Below are 16,294 nucleotides of genomic sequence, written 5' to 3'. Positions count from 1 at the left end.
ATAATCCATTTCCACCACAAAGCCAACATGCGTTGAAATAAAATAATTTCTTATTTCATATCGTATCACGTATAAAATTCCAAAACATATAAATCATATTTTATCATGAAGCTGTTAAACATGTGACGTAAACATTAAAAGTACTAGAAATTTTTTTTTCTCCTTAATCTTCATAATTAAAAATATACTTATATATAAATACTTTAAAATATCTTGTCACCATTTTTAAAATAAAACATCCAACTAGTACTTGAAAATCCAAAGGGAAAAGTCAAACATGAAATCGTAAATCGTTTTACCAACCTAAAAAGTAATAAATACTTGAAAAGTATAGCCCATACTAAACCTCTCAAAATCTCTCAAAAAGCATGAAATAAAATGTCGTACAAATCTTTAACTTAAAAGCATAAACTTTAAATGCGGAAATAGAAGCGATGGTCCTCAGGTTATGTGCACCGATAGTCTAGCAAGTCACTCGTCAGGACCTCCAATATCATAGTTATTTATATCACTTGCATCAACACACCTAGGGAGTCTAAAGACTCAACATGTCCTATCTTTGATAACGAGTAGTACGTAACACAGTTAACATATAACAGTGAAAAATACTTGTACTTAAAATATCATTTTCTTAATAAAGCATAAACTTTAAACTTAAACATTTTCAAAACATAAACATATCACATAACATAACATAATCATATTCATATCCATATTCTTATCCTTATTCATGTTCATATTCATGTTCGTGTTCATGATTTTTGAATTCAGATCGTTGATTGTGACTTTCATAAACGTGTTGGGCGATGGATCCATCTACGTGTAACCATATTACTGGGCAGCGGGGGACACCAGCAACACTCTCACCGGTCAACTGGGCCCTGGTCTTACGTATTAACATATCATCATATACATATAAATATCCGTATCAAAGGAATTACGATCGTCGGGCTCCCACTGAGACCATAACCCTCCCGATATCTCCAACATATCATCGTGTTAGTCACAATACCTTCACGTCCTTCAACATGTTATCATCACTTAATAAAAACATGCATATAATATCATTTTTGTTTTGAAACCAAGCATGCAACATGTCTTTTAAATGCCCATATTTAAATCATAGACATTTAAAATAACGTTTTAGCATATTAAATCATAAAATTAAACATATTAACGTCTTAAAAATCCATAAAAATTTAAAATTGACATATTAACATATAAACATCCATAATCCTTGAAAATATTCATACTAGCATATAAAACAGCATTCAGGATACTGCCCTGACGTTTACTAATTTTTCGGTGTAAAAAGATCGTTTTAGCCCTGGACGAGACGTTTTGCGTTTTCTTGATTTTATTGACTCTAACACGTCCAAAATAATTATTTAAGCCTAAATTAAAATTCTCATAATTTTATTTAGCTTAAAAATGAGACTTTTTAATAAATTTGTAATTGGACGTTTATGAAAGCGTTTTAATTCCGAAAAACACAAAACTTTAATATAAAATTCCTAAATTCTAAATTTAGTCTTTTTATATTATTTTAGCCCTTATGAACCACGACACGACCCCCGTGAACCATTATTCAATTTTAATGAGTTAAAAACCCTAAATTGACACAAAATCTTCGACCCCGAGCCAACTTTCGATTTTCACGAGTTAACCCCGAACCATATCGATTCAAAACTTGACCAACATACTAAAGTAACCTAGTGGACCCAAAGATCCCAAGGAAAACGCCTCAAACCACAAAACAAACCACCTATTCCTCTACCATGAGATGGCCGAGAATCCTTGTTGGACAAGGACTCTTGATCAAGCCTCCCTGCCCCTATCAACGAACCTAGCCACCAAACCAAGTTGTTGTGCATCCCCTAAGAACCCTAAGGACTCGCCCTAACCCAGCCCAGGCCCCCTGGACCGCACCCATAAGCCTGCACAAGACCAGAACCCTGCACGCTTTTCCCTTGATCCTCGGGTGGGAGTCCTAGCTTGGTAGGACTCCTTCCCAGCCCTTGAGCGCGAGTCCTAGCATGGCTAGGACTCCCTCCCTGACTCACTCACAACCTTGGCTAGCTCCTGGAACGAGCCAACCAAGCCCTAGCCCCTGTAACGAAAACAAATGAACCCCATGCTTGCCCATGACAGCAACCTGCTTCAGCTTTGTGTGTGTTCGGTTTGTGCATGTTTGTGGCTTATCTTAGGACCCTAACCTCATGTAAAACAATGTCTAAACATGTCCTGATCATGGCAGCCCCTTTAACACAAATAACAACACAATTTGGATTGAAATTCATACTTGAAAATTTCATGATACCTGCAAAAACGAAAATACAGAAAGTGTTATTTGTTTTGTAAACTTTTCTTTCATGAAAACAATACTATGATGTGATGATGGTTTGAAGGAAAGAATAGGCGTGCCTTTGCATAATTAACGCACGATTATTCGTTGACCACGTCGAAGAACGGAGCAAAAACCTTGACTTGAATCTTACTTGGAGAATACTCGAAAATTTCTTCAATTACTAATCATGTGTGTGCCATGTAGTCTAGGTGGAGTTTTCAGAAAGTGGTTGTGTGTCTTGTGTAGAATTTTAGGGTTTTAGGAGACTTTATCATATATATATACTAATTAAATACCAACAAGGCTTTAGGCCTACTAAGCCAACAATTTAGGCTCATTAGTCTTGATTAGGATTTAATTAGAATACTGAAATAGTTTTGGTAAAATAGTTTGTGAATTAAATAGCCGGGTTGCCAAAAAGTTCGTATTTTTGTTGAAAAACCAACACCGATAAAATAACGTCCCGGCGTAAAAAATCACCTCAAAACCCCTTATTTTTAAAAATAAGAAAAACTCACAATCATATTTTAAATCATTAAAAACAATTATTTAATAAAAACATTTTACGTTTTTCAGCCATCGATCTCCGTTCATCGATCACAACTCGAATCACCTTTAAAAATACATTTTTATGCAACAATGTATAAAATATATTTTAAACATGTAAATATGTACAACATAATTACTTCATGCAATTAAAACATTTAATTAAAATACATAAGATTTTAATAATTACATGCATGTGGTTTGCTTGGACCTTTAAATTTTCGGGGCGTTATAACAACTATACCCTTAATCACTATTTAAAATTTAGATTCCTAATTTCATAATCTCAAAAGAAATAACTATTTCATGACACTACAATTTTTTTCGTAATAACTTTAAACATTTCCCCAAACGAATTCATCCTTATAAGGTTTAGTGACAAAGTTCAAAGATAGAGGTTTCTGGACCTTATAAGTCATAGCAATTGCAGTGTCAACTAAAAAAAGAATTTTTATTTTTTTAGCTTAGTTCCCACATTTCGCAATTACTTCATATATTTCCTTAATAATATTTTTCCTCAAATCCTATGACTGAACCTTACAAAAAATATACGAACTCCTATATTCTTAGTTTATATTCCTCGACTCCTTCATAACATTACTTCCACAGTTTTGCCTAATATCTCTATATACATGAAGTCCGTTTACTGATTTTTTTTCTCCTTAAGTCCTTTTTTGCCCTCAATTATCTTACTTAAATTTTGGAATCTACAGCGCAAAACTCTCAAACCTCCTGATACAATAGCAATCGTTGAACTCAAAGCTATTTTTATCTTACGATAAAACCAAAAATAATAATATTGTTGATTAAATCTTATTTCTAATATTTATATCCTTTGATTTTCATGTCATAAACTTCTAACATCTATAATACAATAGTAATTCTCTATAATCCACTATGACACCCAAAAATTATTAATTTGACGAATCTTACTTTCTCATCAAAATTGTTAATACCCATATTTCTTGTTCCTCCTAGGACATCATCATACTTACATATCTATCTAATTTTCTCAATCATAATTCCTTGTGTATCCCTTAATTGGTAATTTACTTGCTGACTACATTCAAATAGATCTTTTTTATTTTTCAGTAAATTGCAACCTAACTCCCAAAACTCTCGGATTATTCGATTTTGCCTAATTATCGCATTCCTAGTTCCTCAAACTATCGAATTTGATGCAAAACAACTCTCATAGATTTTAAAAATTGCTAAAATGACCTAATAGTTCTCCTAAAATTTCAATTAAGACCCAAAAATTCTTGAATTCTCCAATTTAGCCCCAAAATTTTCGCATTTTTGCCCTCCAAGTTATCGGATTCATACACTAAACCCTCTAGATTTTTGAATTATTACAAAATCACCCTCAGTATTTCCAAAAACTTGCAATTAAGTCCCTCAAATTATTATAATCAAGTCCCTAAGTTCACAATTCCTAAAAAAAGTCAACCCATAACTATCAAGTTCGAAATCCCCTTCAGTATAAATTGCGAAACATGCAGTTCTAAATCACCAAGTTCAATTCGTCTCAGCTTAATCATAGGTAGTGCAAAACTCGAGATACGTAAAACCAAATTCTCTTCATGTCTCGGGGGCATAACTATGAGCACCGTCCAAATCACGTAACCAACATGCATTTAAATTTAAAACTACGTCTAGCTTCTTAATTCATGTATCATATAAGCATTTAAAGCTCAACATATAAATCTTAAAGACGTAAAACTCACATACTTAAGGCGTGATTTGTTGAGCTTCTCGGATTGGCAGTAACCCTTTCGGGATCCTTTGCTCTGATATCAACTGAAACGTCCACTATTCTTTTTCTTAAAAGTATTATTTCTTTTCTTATTCATTCGGCTGAAATACTAAACATTTAAAATATAAATATTTTGCACCATTTAAAAATAATCCGAAATTGAACTTAAAATAAATAATAGATCTCTAAATAAAAAATCCTCAAAATCTTTTCATAAAACTTTAAATACTAATATGAGCGGAAAATAAATGTCCCTCGGGAGTGTATTGTCGGACTCGATCCACTCAAGCGTCAGCGCTTCCCTCAATCTCATCCTCTTCTGCAGTATTCAAATCTAGTAAGTCTAATGACTCAGCACATTCTAAACATATATAACAATAATACATATACATGCACAAGCATTAAAATCATATTTTTATTTAAAATGAGCTTGTAATCATAAATAAATCATAAACTATTTAATCGTAAAGCTTTCCATCATCATATAATTTTAGGTGAAGTTTGATACTTGAAAGTCACTAGCTATATCCTCTGGTTGACTGATCATTCTTAGCTCACCATTACGCAAGGGGACGGGCACTAGGCACCGACGTAAATGGAAATACGATCATTGGGCTCCCCTCTGGGCCTTCTCCCGTAAACGGGCTCCCTCTAGGACTTTCTCCCTCACGATATTCCCAAAAATCATATATCATATCTTTTTTGTCACAGTCAATTAATATCCTTCAAAATATTTTTTTCTTTTCTTTTTAATCATAAAATATTGTGTCATTTCCACATTCGAAAAATATTATTTTCAAAGTAAAAATTGCACAGCTTTATCATAAATAATAAAATCCCATATTTTCATCATAAACGTTTTAAAATATCATTTAGCATGTGTTATAATTCTTTGGGGCGCTGCCATGCCTTTCGTACTACCCGGGATGCCAAATGGTCATTTTACTCATGGACTCCAAAATTCCCGATTTTGACTTTCTCTTACCTTTATTGACTCGAGCCTATCATATAATATCATATAAGCTTAAATTTGACTTCTAATATTTTTCTTAGACATAAACCCGAGCCTTTAGATTTAATAACTTAATGACTAAATCATAAAGCGTTTTTAACCCGAATAAATTCAAAACTTAATATTTTCTTCCCAAATTTTAAACATAAACTTTTCATCCTTAAAAATAACATGACACCTAAAAATACACCCATAAACATTTCTTAGACATAAAATTAAGCTCCTCAACTAATTTCTTAATCTGTTTTAAAACTTAACCGTACTCCCCAATTTAAACTCGGATCAACTCAAAACTGAACAAAATTTAACAAACTTGAATCATATATTATTAACACCTAACTATACCTTATGCAACCAAATCAAACCATTTAAGACCTTCGGAATAGCTTAGAACGCCTACAGAATTTTCTGCACATTTGATCAAACCCTAGCCCAAGCCAACTTTCAATCCATCAAGCCTAGACCTTAACCATCATGTCCAGACCATATGTACCAATCCTAGGACCTTGCGTGGACTCTTAGAACTCTACTGGACCAGCCTCTACAGCCCGATCACTTCCAACCTTAAATTCGCGCCCCTACAAGCCTTAGGCGACCCAAAGCGACGTGAAACCTTTATCCTCCCTTTCTAGCCCTTGCACAGCCCATCTAGGACAATTACTAGGCCCTATTAAGACTCATGAACATGTCCCTACAGAAGCTAACATCCTGCTTCTTCCTAGGTGATAAATATAAAAATTGTACATTAATTAAATGTTTTATAATATAAATATATAGTTTTTGTTTTATTAAATGTTTAAATATTATATGTTTTATAATAAATTGTATAAAATATAAGTTGTTGTGTAATTATAAGTTTTTACTATTTTTACAGGTTCGATAAAAGAAGAATAAACTTGGCATTGCAAATGGGATTAAGATGATTCTTGGACCTGTAGAAAGTTGATGTTAATATCTACAATATTGATGGCAAGCATGAGATAAAAATCCTTTCACAATTGGGATCAAATTAAGCAACAATTAAAGTTACCAAAGGAGTGGCAGTTTTACCATGCTCTAGTATTTTGACCATATCTCTCAAATTACTTGGTCAAATATTCTGAAAAAAATACCACAACTAGACAACTCAATTATCCACATGTTTCATTTTATGTGAAGAAGCAAATTCGAAGAAGAAGACCTTCAAAAGTGATGTGTAATATAATATTAATTTCTTGGAACACCAATGAAGACTTTTGTGTAAAAAATAATATTTTATTTGTGGTTGTCTCCCCAAATTTGGCTATGAATAGGGGTGTATTGTAATGTATTGTGATATCCCTCATTCTATGAACAAATCTTTGAGTTCATAATATTTCTCTCTATATTTTTCTTTTATTTCTTCATTTAAATATAATTAGCATGTTAATTTCATATTCAAAGTTTTACACTTTGAATAATGAATAGCTAACTTCCTAAAGTTGAGATGATAAGGTGAAGCTCTTGGCATGATAATAAGGTTATTATAAGGTAAGAATCTATGTTTTATATTATTTAATCATTATTTATTGTTTATATTATATTTATTTCTTTAAGTATTTTTATACCCTACTTATAAGTGGGAGTTTTGATTTATTGTTGCTATATGTTACACTAAATTCTTGGAACCATTTAAATGTTAGTTTGGTATTACCAACCATTTAACTTGGATTACTTGATTTACTATATATAAATATATCATAATAATATTTTCTTGGTACCATTTAAATGTTAGTTTGGTTTTACCAACCATTTAAAGTGGGAACCTTGATTTAGTGTTTACAAATATATATATAGCACAATAAATACTTGACCACATCTATAAGTTTTGGTATATATTATATATTTATGAGATAATAATTTATAACATAATATAAATATGATTATTTAATATATTGGAACCATTTTATTAAGTGGATTTCAATATTGTTCGTTAATGTTAACTTTATTAAAATACCAAGAGTGGATCCTTTAATCTCAACTATTTAAATTAAAATTTGAACAATTAAAATTTACCCATTAAATATTCAAACAATTAAAATTAAAAAGAAACAAAAACAAAAACAAAAACAAAAAGACATTATAGTGGACTTGTAATTACCTTTGCTTCCCTGTGGATACGATATTCGGACTCACCGAATTATATTACTTGTGGACAACTTGCTCTTGGGAGTGCAACAATCAAAGTCGCAACAAGTTTTTGGCGCCGTTGCCGGGGAAGTATAATTTAATTTCAAGTCTATTTAATTTTGTTTATAGTTTATTTTTATTTATTTGAATATTTATTGCTTTTGTGTGTTTTTATTCTTTTGCATTTGTATTTGCATGAGCATTTGGTCACGTACACTTAGTGGTCGACTCATTCGAAATAACCCTTTATTTTTACAAAACATGGCGGAAGAACCCATCCAAGAAAATGAAGATGAAATTCAATCTCAACATGATCATGATAGACGAAGAACTCTTAGAGATCACATGAATCCTACACGTACTAGTGCACCTTCATGTCTAGTTTTTCCCCCTGATGCATCTCATTTCAATTTTAAGCCTGGTATTATCCAACTTTTACCCAACTTTCATGGCTTAGATTCTGAAAATCCATACATGCATTTACGAGAGTTTGAAGAAGTGTGCAACACATATAATGATCTAAATTGTAGCATGAACACCATTCGACTTAAGCTTTTTCCTTTTTCTTTAAAAGATAAAGCTAAAACTTGGCTACAAAATCTTAGATCGGGATCCATTCGAACTTGGGATGAATTGCAACAACAATTTTTGAAAAAGTTTTTTCCATCTCATAGAACAAATTCTTTCAAAAGGCAAATCATCACTTTCACTCAAAAACAAGGAGAAACTTTTTATCAGTGTTGGGATAGATACAAAGAATTGCTTATTCTTTGTCCACATCATGGTTTTGAAATTTGGAGAGTTGTTTCTCAATTTTATGAAGGCTTAACACCTAAAGATAGGCAAATGGTTGAATTTATGTGTAATGGAACATTTGAAGATAAAGATCCAAATGAGGCAATTGAGTATCTCGATTCATTAGCTGAAAATGCTCAAAATTGGGACACTATAGGTACTATCGAACCATCAAACAAGATTCAATCTCCTACATCTGGTGGAGGTATGTACACTCTCAAAGATGAACATGATCTTCAAGCTAGATTTACCTCTTTGGCAAGAAAAGTTGAGGCACTTGAATTGAAAAAGAATGGTCAATTAAAATCTGTTCAAGAAATTGTGTGTCACATCTGTGACAAAAGTGATCATTTTACAAAAGATTGTCCCACTTTACCCTCTTTTAAAGAATGTCTCCATGAACAAGCCAATGTTTTGAACAGTTTCAAAAGGCCAAATTTTGAACCATTTTCTCAAAATTACAATCCAGGTTGGCGAAATCATCCAAATTTTAGTTGGAGGAATGATAATGCTGCACAGTTTTCACAACCACATTTTCAAAATCAACAAAATTTTCAAAATTATGCACCTTATGTTCCTCCGCCGAAAAGAAATTTGGAAGATACATTGAATTCTTTCATTGCAAAGCAAGAGTCTATCAATACTCAAACTGCTCAAACCATGACAGATTTGAAAGATACTCTTGCTAAATTTGCATCTGCACTTAATGTTCATGAAAAAGGTAAATTTCCTTCACAACCTTTGCCTAATCCCAAGGATCATCATACACAAACTGGAACTTCTGCAACTCAACCGATGGATCAGGTAAAATCTGTTATTACCCTTCGAAGTGGTAAGGTTGTGGAAAAATCCATTCTTGAACCTTGTGAAGATGATGATAAATCAACTCCAAAGGGTAAGGAAGTGGAACCCATAACTTGCGAAGAGGAGGTTCAACAGACAGTGTCACCACCATTCCCTCATGCATTGAAAAATACAAAAAATCAAATTTGAATTCTGATATATATGATATTTTTAAACAAGTAAAAGTTAATATTCCTTTATTAGATGCAATAAAACAGGTACCATCATATGCTAAATTTTTGAAAGACTTGTGCACTATGAAAAGAAAATTGAATGTGAAAAAGAAAGCATTTTTAGCCGAACAAGTAAGTGCAATCATTCAAAATAATAATGCTTTGAAATACAAAGACCCTGGTTGTCCTACTATTTCTTGTATTATTGGAGAACGAAAGATTAAAAAAGCCTTGCTTGATCTTGGAGCTAGTGTTAATTTACTTCCATATTCAGTTTATCAAGAACTCAATCTAGGCGAGTTAAAACCTACTTCGGTAACACTTTTACTTGCTGATAGATCTGTTAAAGTGCCAAGAGGTATGGTAGAAGGCGTGTTGGTCCAAGTTGATAACTTTGTATATCCTGTCGATTTCATAGTTTTAGATACACAACCTATCGAAGCTTGTAATGCAATTCCTGTAATTTTGGGTCGTCCATTTTTAGCAACTTCTAATGCTCTTATAAATTGCAGGAATGGAATAATGAAGTTGTCATTTGGTAACATGACCTTGGAGCTCAATGTTTTTAATCTTTGTAAGCAACCACATGACAAAGGAGATGAAAGTGAAGATGAAAATCTTATTGAAACTCTTGTGGAAGAAAACATTCAAGAAGGGAGTAATCGTGATCAATTAGATATTTGTTCAATTGAAACTGTTAAAGAAAATATTGAAATTGATCTTGATGATTTTATCAGGTATCACTCGTTACCAGGATCAGAGAAAGAATTTGAGGCGAAATATGAGAACAAAGACGAACCACCCATATTGGAGTTAAAACCCTTGCCAGAAGAATTGAAGTATGCATTTCTTGGAGAAGATGAAACATATCCAGTGGTAATTTCTTCCAAACTAGAAAGTGATCAAGAAGGTAAATTAGTTGATATGCTTAAAAGACATAAAAATGCAATTGGTTGGACACTGAAAGATCTCAAGGGCATTAATCCACTAATTTGCACACACAAAATTCATTTAGAAGAAAATGCTAAAACATCTCAACAACCACAAAGGAGATTAAATCCACACATGAAAGATGTTGTGAAAACTGAGGTTCTCAAACTACTTGATGTTGGGATTATCTACCCTATTTCTGATAGTAAGTCGGTAAGTCCAACACAAGTAGTTCCAAAAAAATCTGGCATCACAGTGATAAAAAATGAAAAAGGTGAATTGTTAACAAGTAGAGTCCCATCTAGTTGGCGGATGTGTATTGACTATAGAAAATTAAATGATGCCACTAGAAAAGATCATTTTCCATTACCATTTTTGGATCAAATTTTAGAAAGAGTAGCTGGTCATCCCTACTACTGTTTTCTTGACGGATATTCAGGCTATTATCAAATTCCCATTGCACTCGAAGATCAAGATAAAACTACATTCACATGTCCTTTTGGAACATTTGCATTTAGAAGGATGCCATTTGGATTATGCAATGCCCCAGCAACATTTCAAAGATGTATGCTAAGCATTTTTTGCGACATGGTTGAAAATTGTTTGGAAATTTTCATGGATGATTTAACTGTCTTTGGGAATACATTTGATAATTGTCTTGAAATTTGGAAAAAGTTTTAAAAAGATGCGAGGAAAAAGGTCTTATTTTAAATTGGGAAAAATGTCATTACATGATTACTTCTGGAATTGTTTTGGGACATGTCGTGTCATCTCATGGAATTGAAGTTGATAAAGCAAAAGTTGATGTCATTGCCAATTTACCCCCTCCAAAAACCATTAAAGAAATTCGATCATTTTTGGGACATGCTGGATTTTATAGGAGGTTTATAAAGGACTTTAGTTTAATCTCTAAACCCATTTGTAACCTCTTAACAAAAGACACTGCATTTGAGTGGACTCAAGAATGTCAAAATGCTTTTGATAAAATCATTCGACATTTAACATCAGCTCCTATCATGCAACCTCCTGACTGGTCTTTACCATTTGAAATCATGTGCGATGCGAGTGATTATGCAGTCGGTGCAGTACTGGGTCAAAGAAGAAACGGTAAGCCTTATGTGATATATTATGCAAGTAGAACTTTAAACAATGCTCAAATGAATTACTCCACAACTGAAAAAGAACTACTTGCTGTAATATTTGCATTAGATAAATTTCGTTCTTATTTGATTGGATCAACGACTTTTGTGTTTACTGATCATTCTGCTATTAGATATTTGTTGACGAAACAGGATGCAAAGCCACGACTGATACGATGGATTTTGTTGCTCCAAGAATTTGACATTGTGATCAAAGATAAAAAAGGAACCGAGAATGTCGTAGCCGATCATTTATCGAGACTAGTAACAGGATCATCTTGTGAAATGACACCAATTAATGATAATTTTCCTGATGAACATCTATTTTCAGTTACTACTACACCTTGGTTTGCTAATATAGTAAATTTTCTTGTGACAGGAAAAATGCCACCGCAATGGAGTTCCCAAGATAAGAGAAAATTTTTGAATGAGGTAAAAAACTTTTATTGGGATGATCCGTATCTGTTCAAGTACTGTCCAGATCAAATTTTTCGACGTTGCATACCCGACACTGAGGTAAGTAGTGTCATTAAATTTTGTCATTCAGAAGCATGCGGAGGACATTTTTCTTCAAAGAAAACGGCTGCAAAAATTTTGCAGTGTGGATTTTATTGGCCCACTTTGTTTAAAGACACCCACGAAATCTGCAAGATCTGTGAAAATTGTCAAAAATTGGGTGCAATTTCAAAAAGAAACATGATGCCTTTGAATCCTATCATTGAAATTGAAATCTTTGACTGTTGGGGAATTGATTTTATGGGACCTTTTCCATCGTCGTTTGGATACTTGTATATTTTAGTTGCAGTTGATTATGTTTCCAAATGGATAGAGGCAATTCCATGTCGAACAAATGATCATAAAATCGTCATCAAATTTTTGAAAGAAAATATTTTTAGTAGATTCGGAATTCCTCGAGCTATGATAAGTGATGGGGGAACTCACTTTGTTAATAAACAATTTGCTTCATTAATGAAAAAATATGGTATTACTCACAAAGTAACTACTCCTTATCATCCTCAAACAAATGGACAAGTTGAATTAGCTAATAGGGAGATAAAGCAAATTTTGGAAAAAACTGTTAACTCAAATAGAAAAGATTGGTCTCTGCGACTTAATGATGCACTTTGGGCATATCGAACAGCTTTTAAAACATCATTGAATATGTCTCCCTATAGGTTGGTTTATGGAAAACATTGTCATTTGCCTGTAGAATTGGAACATAAAGCTTATTGGGCGATCAAAACTTTAAATTCAAGCATGGATGATGCCAACAAATTGCGTAAATTGCAACTTAATGAACTTGATGAACTCAGAAATGATGCGTATGAGAATTCAAGGATTTATAAAGCAAAAATCAAATCATTTCATGATAAAAAAATTCTTAGAAAATCTTTTGAGATTGGTAAAAAAGTTTTGCTTTATAATTCTCGACTTCACATATTCCCAGGAAAATTACGATCAAGATGGACAGGCCCATATGTTGTAAAGCATGTGTATCCTTATGGAGCTGTGGATATTGAAAATCCTAAAAATGGTGATGTTTTTAAAGTGAATGGACAAAGGCTTAAACTATTTTTGGAAAATGAAATCTTTCAAGAAGAGTTTATTTCCCTTTCTGATCCTTAAATTTTTATGTTGCATTTAATTTTGTTTGTTTTTATTTCAGGTTTCCTTAATCTTTTTATTTTCCCGGTTAAATGGCGGATAACGGTACTCCGTGACTCTCATAGTCGGTTAAATCAGTTTCCCACAATTGCTGATACAAAAATAAAAAAAATCATTTCTTTTCTTTTCAAAATGGATGAAATTCTCTCAAAAATTTGTAAATATTTTCCCTCTGTTTCTGAAAATGTTCTAAGAAAAATTTATGCAGGAAGGTGTGAAAGATTGAGATTGCTAATGCAAAAAGGAATTCCAGAAGATATTCGTCTTGTAATTGAAGCTAAGGTCCGATTAGGAGGAGAAGTTCCACAATCATTGCTCATTCGGTATTTGCCTGGATTAGGAAAAAGCACTTATGCGAAAAAACGAAGGGCAAAAAGTTTAGGGGTTTGTCATAAGTGTGCAAGATGGACTTGTGACAAACGATGCAGATCTTTGGGATGTGTTTCCGATAACAGAGAAGATAAAATTAGTTTCATTAAAAATGGGCTGAGTAAGGAGTCTTTGGATAACATCTTATTGACTCTTGAGACGCATTCTAGTGGACATGTGCATATTGAACTTCTCCGTTTATGGAAACAATTTCAAGATAAGCGTCATAGTCTTGGGAATCTGACTAAAAAAAACCCTGTTTGCCAATTTATAAGAAAATTGGATGAGAAGCATATCCTCGACTCATAGAAGGCGTTGAAGCCGTTTCTGGACGTAAAACCAGAGGAAAATTGTGAGCCACAATCACACTACTGTTTATATGCATGTGTGTCATTATTGTTTTTACTATTTATTCTGTTTACAGCTGTGACCCATAGTTTTGTCATGATAACATATTACCCCTATAAAATCTCTCATCTTTCTCTCTATTTTCGCAGAAAAAAAAAGAAAGTAAAAACATGGCTGGATCCTCTGCACAAACATTGAAAAATATTTGTGTATTTTGTGGGTCGAGTCCTGGAAAAAATGAAGTGTTTGTAGAAGCAGCGAATAATCTTGGAAAGATATTGGCTGAGAGAAAAATTCACTTGGTATATGGGGGAGGTAATATTGGGTTAATGGGATCTGTTTCAACATCTGCTCATCTTGGAGGTAGTCAGGTTTTGGGTATTATTCCTATAGCTTTAGCTGAAGGAAATATTACAGGTGTTACGATTGGGGAGGAATTAAAAGTTTCTTCTATGTATGAAAGAATCACTCAAATGATTGAAAATTCTGATGCTTTTATCGCACTACCAGGTGGTTTTGGTCCATTAGAAGAAATTTTTCACACTGTTTCTTGGGCACAACTTAATATCCATAATAAACATGTGGGCTTGTTGAATATCAATAATTATTATGACAGTTTGTTGACATTTCTTGACAAAGCTGTGGAACAGAATTTCATTTCAGAAAATTCACGACGGATGCTCATCTGTGCTTCGACTGCCGATCAATTAATTGATGATTTGGAAGCTTTTGTTCATAAGCCAGATCCGATGATAACAAAGATCAATTGGTCGCAATCAAGCAGTAAGAAAAGGAAGTTGGATCATTGATTCAAAAGTCGTGGATTGGTTTGCATTTGTTTCAGTTTGTTATCTTCAATAAAATTCCAGGTGATATCTCTTTCATTATGCACTCTTTATTACTAGTTATTTTGACATTAGGGACAATGTCATATTCTGATTGGGGGGAGAACAAACTTATATAAAAAATATTTAAAAAAAAAATTAAAAAATTAAAAAATATATATTATTTTAAAATAAAATCATGTTTATTGTTTGTATCTTAGTAATTTTCGCAAAAATGTTATACATTACATGTTTGAAAGATTTAAATTAGAATATGCATTAATCTATTTAAGAATGTTTAAATTTTTATTTGAAAAAAAAATGTCAATTTTAATATTCTGATCAATATAAAAATATGATTTATGAAATCTTTTTGAGTGATTAACCATTGTGATAAAATCAGGTATTAAAGTATATGGCCCAAGATATACCTTATAAGAGTGCCTAAAATTTTAAACTCACACATTTTTTGTGAGTGAGTGGAGAGGACTGAGAAAACAGCTTTCGAGCCTTTATTGATCATGAGAGAGACTATCTATTGTTTAGATCTTGAGTTCTTATTTTGAAAAAAAAATGATATTTCCTGAAAAAAAAAAGAAAAAAAAAAGAGAAAAATACAAAAAGAAAGATGTTGAAGATCTATGTAATTTTTAAGTTATATGCTGCGACCCATTTTTCTTTCATAAGAATAAAAAAAAAAAAAAAAAAAGAAAGAGAGAAATACATTGTACAAATTAAATAAATATGTGGTCAAAAAGCATAAACTTAGTCTGATTCCATGATGTAAAAAAAAAAAATCAGGAAAAAAAAATATAATAAGAACAACTGGATTTTAAATCAATGGATTTTCTATCTTTTGATTAGTTTGGCTCGTTTGTCTGTCTGCATTCTGTAAACCATTTTCCTGAGTATTCATCTGTATTCCAACTCCATGAGAGAAATCGTTGCCATAAATAGAAACATTTATTAACCTGTGAGGATATGGAGTTGAGACTCTTACTAGGAATTTCTGAAGGCCGTGTACACTTAACTACCTGAAATAAGCTTTGAATTAATCATCTCAAATTATTTCATAAATTATAATTATGATGATCTTGAAATAACTTTGACAGTTTTCAAATTTAATTTAAACACTTAGATAGTTTTGATTACATTTCTATTTAAATTAATCAATATGTTTTGTATTGCTATTAACGCTTAAATTGCTAGGGACTAGCAATAAGCTGGTTGGGAGGTGTGATAAATATAAAAATTGTACATTAATTAAATGTTTTATAATATAAATATATAGTTTTTGTTTTATTAAATGTTTAAATATTATATGTTTTATAATAAATTGTATAAAATATAAGTTGTTGTGTAATTATAAGTTTTTACTATTTTTACAGGTTCGATAAAA

The 16,294-nt window shown here is 32.2% G+C and overlaps 1 pseudogene; it reads left to right on the top strand.

The window, feature by feature from the left end:
• Positions 1-806: 806 nt before the first annotated feature.
• LOC140831436 (uncharacterized) lies at positions 807-14,944 on the top strand (annotated as a pseudogene).
• The last annotated feature ends 1,350 nt before the right edge of the window (positions 14,945-16,294 follow it).

This window comes from Primulina eburnea, chromosome 5, assembly GCF_022965805.1.
Source record: "Primulina eburnea isolate SZY01 chromosome 5, ASM2296580v1, whole genome shotgun sequence".
In the NCBI taxonomy this organism is placed as follows: Eukaryota; Viridiplantae; Streptophyta; class Magnoliopsida; order Lamiales; family Gesneriaceae; genus Primulina; species Primulina eburnea.
This window is presented reverse-complemented; position numbering and strand designations above follow the sequence as displayed.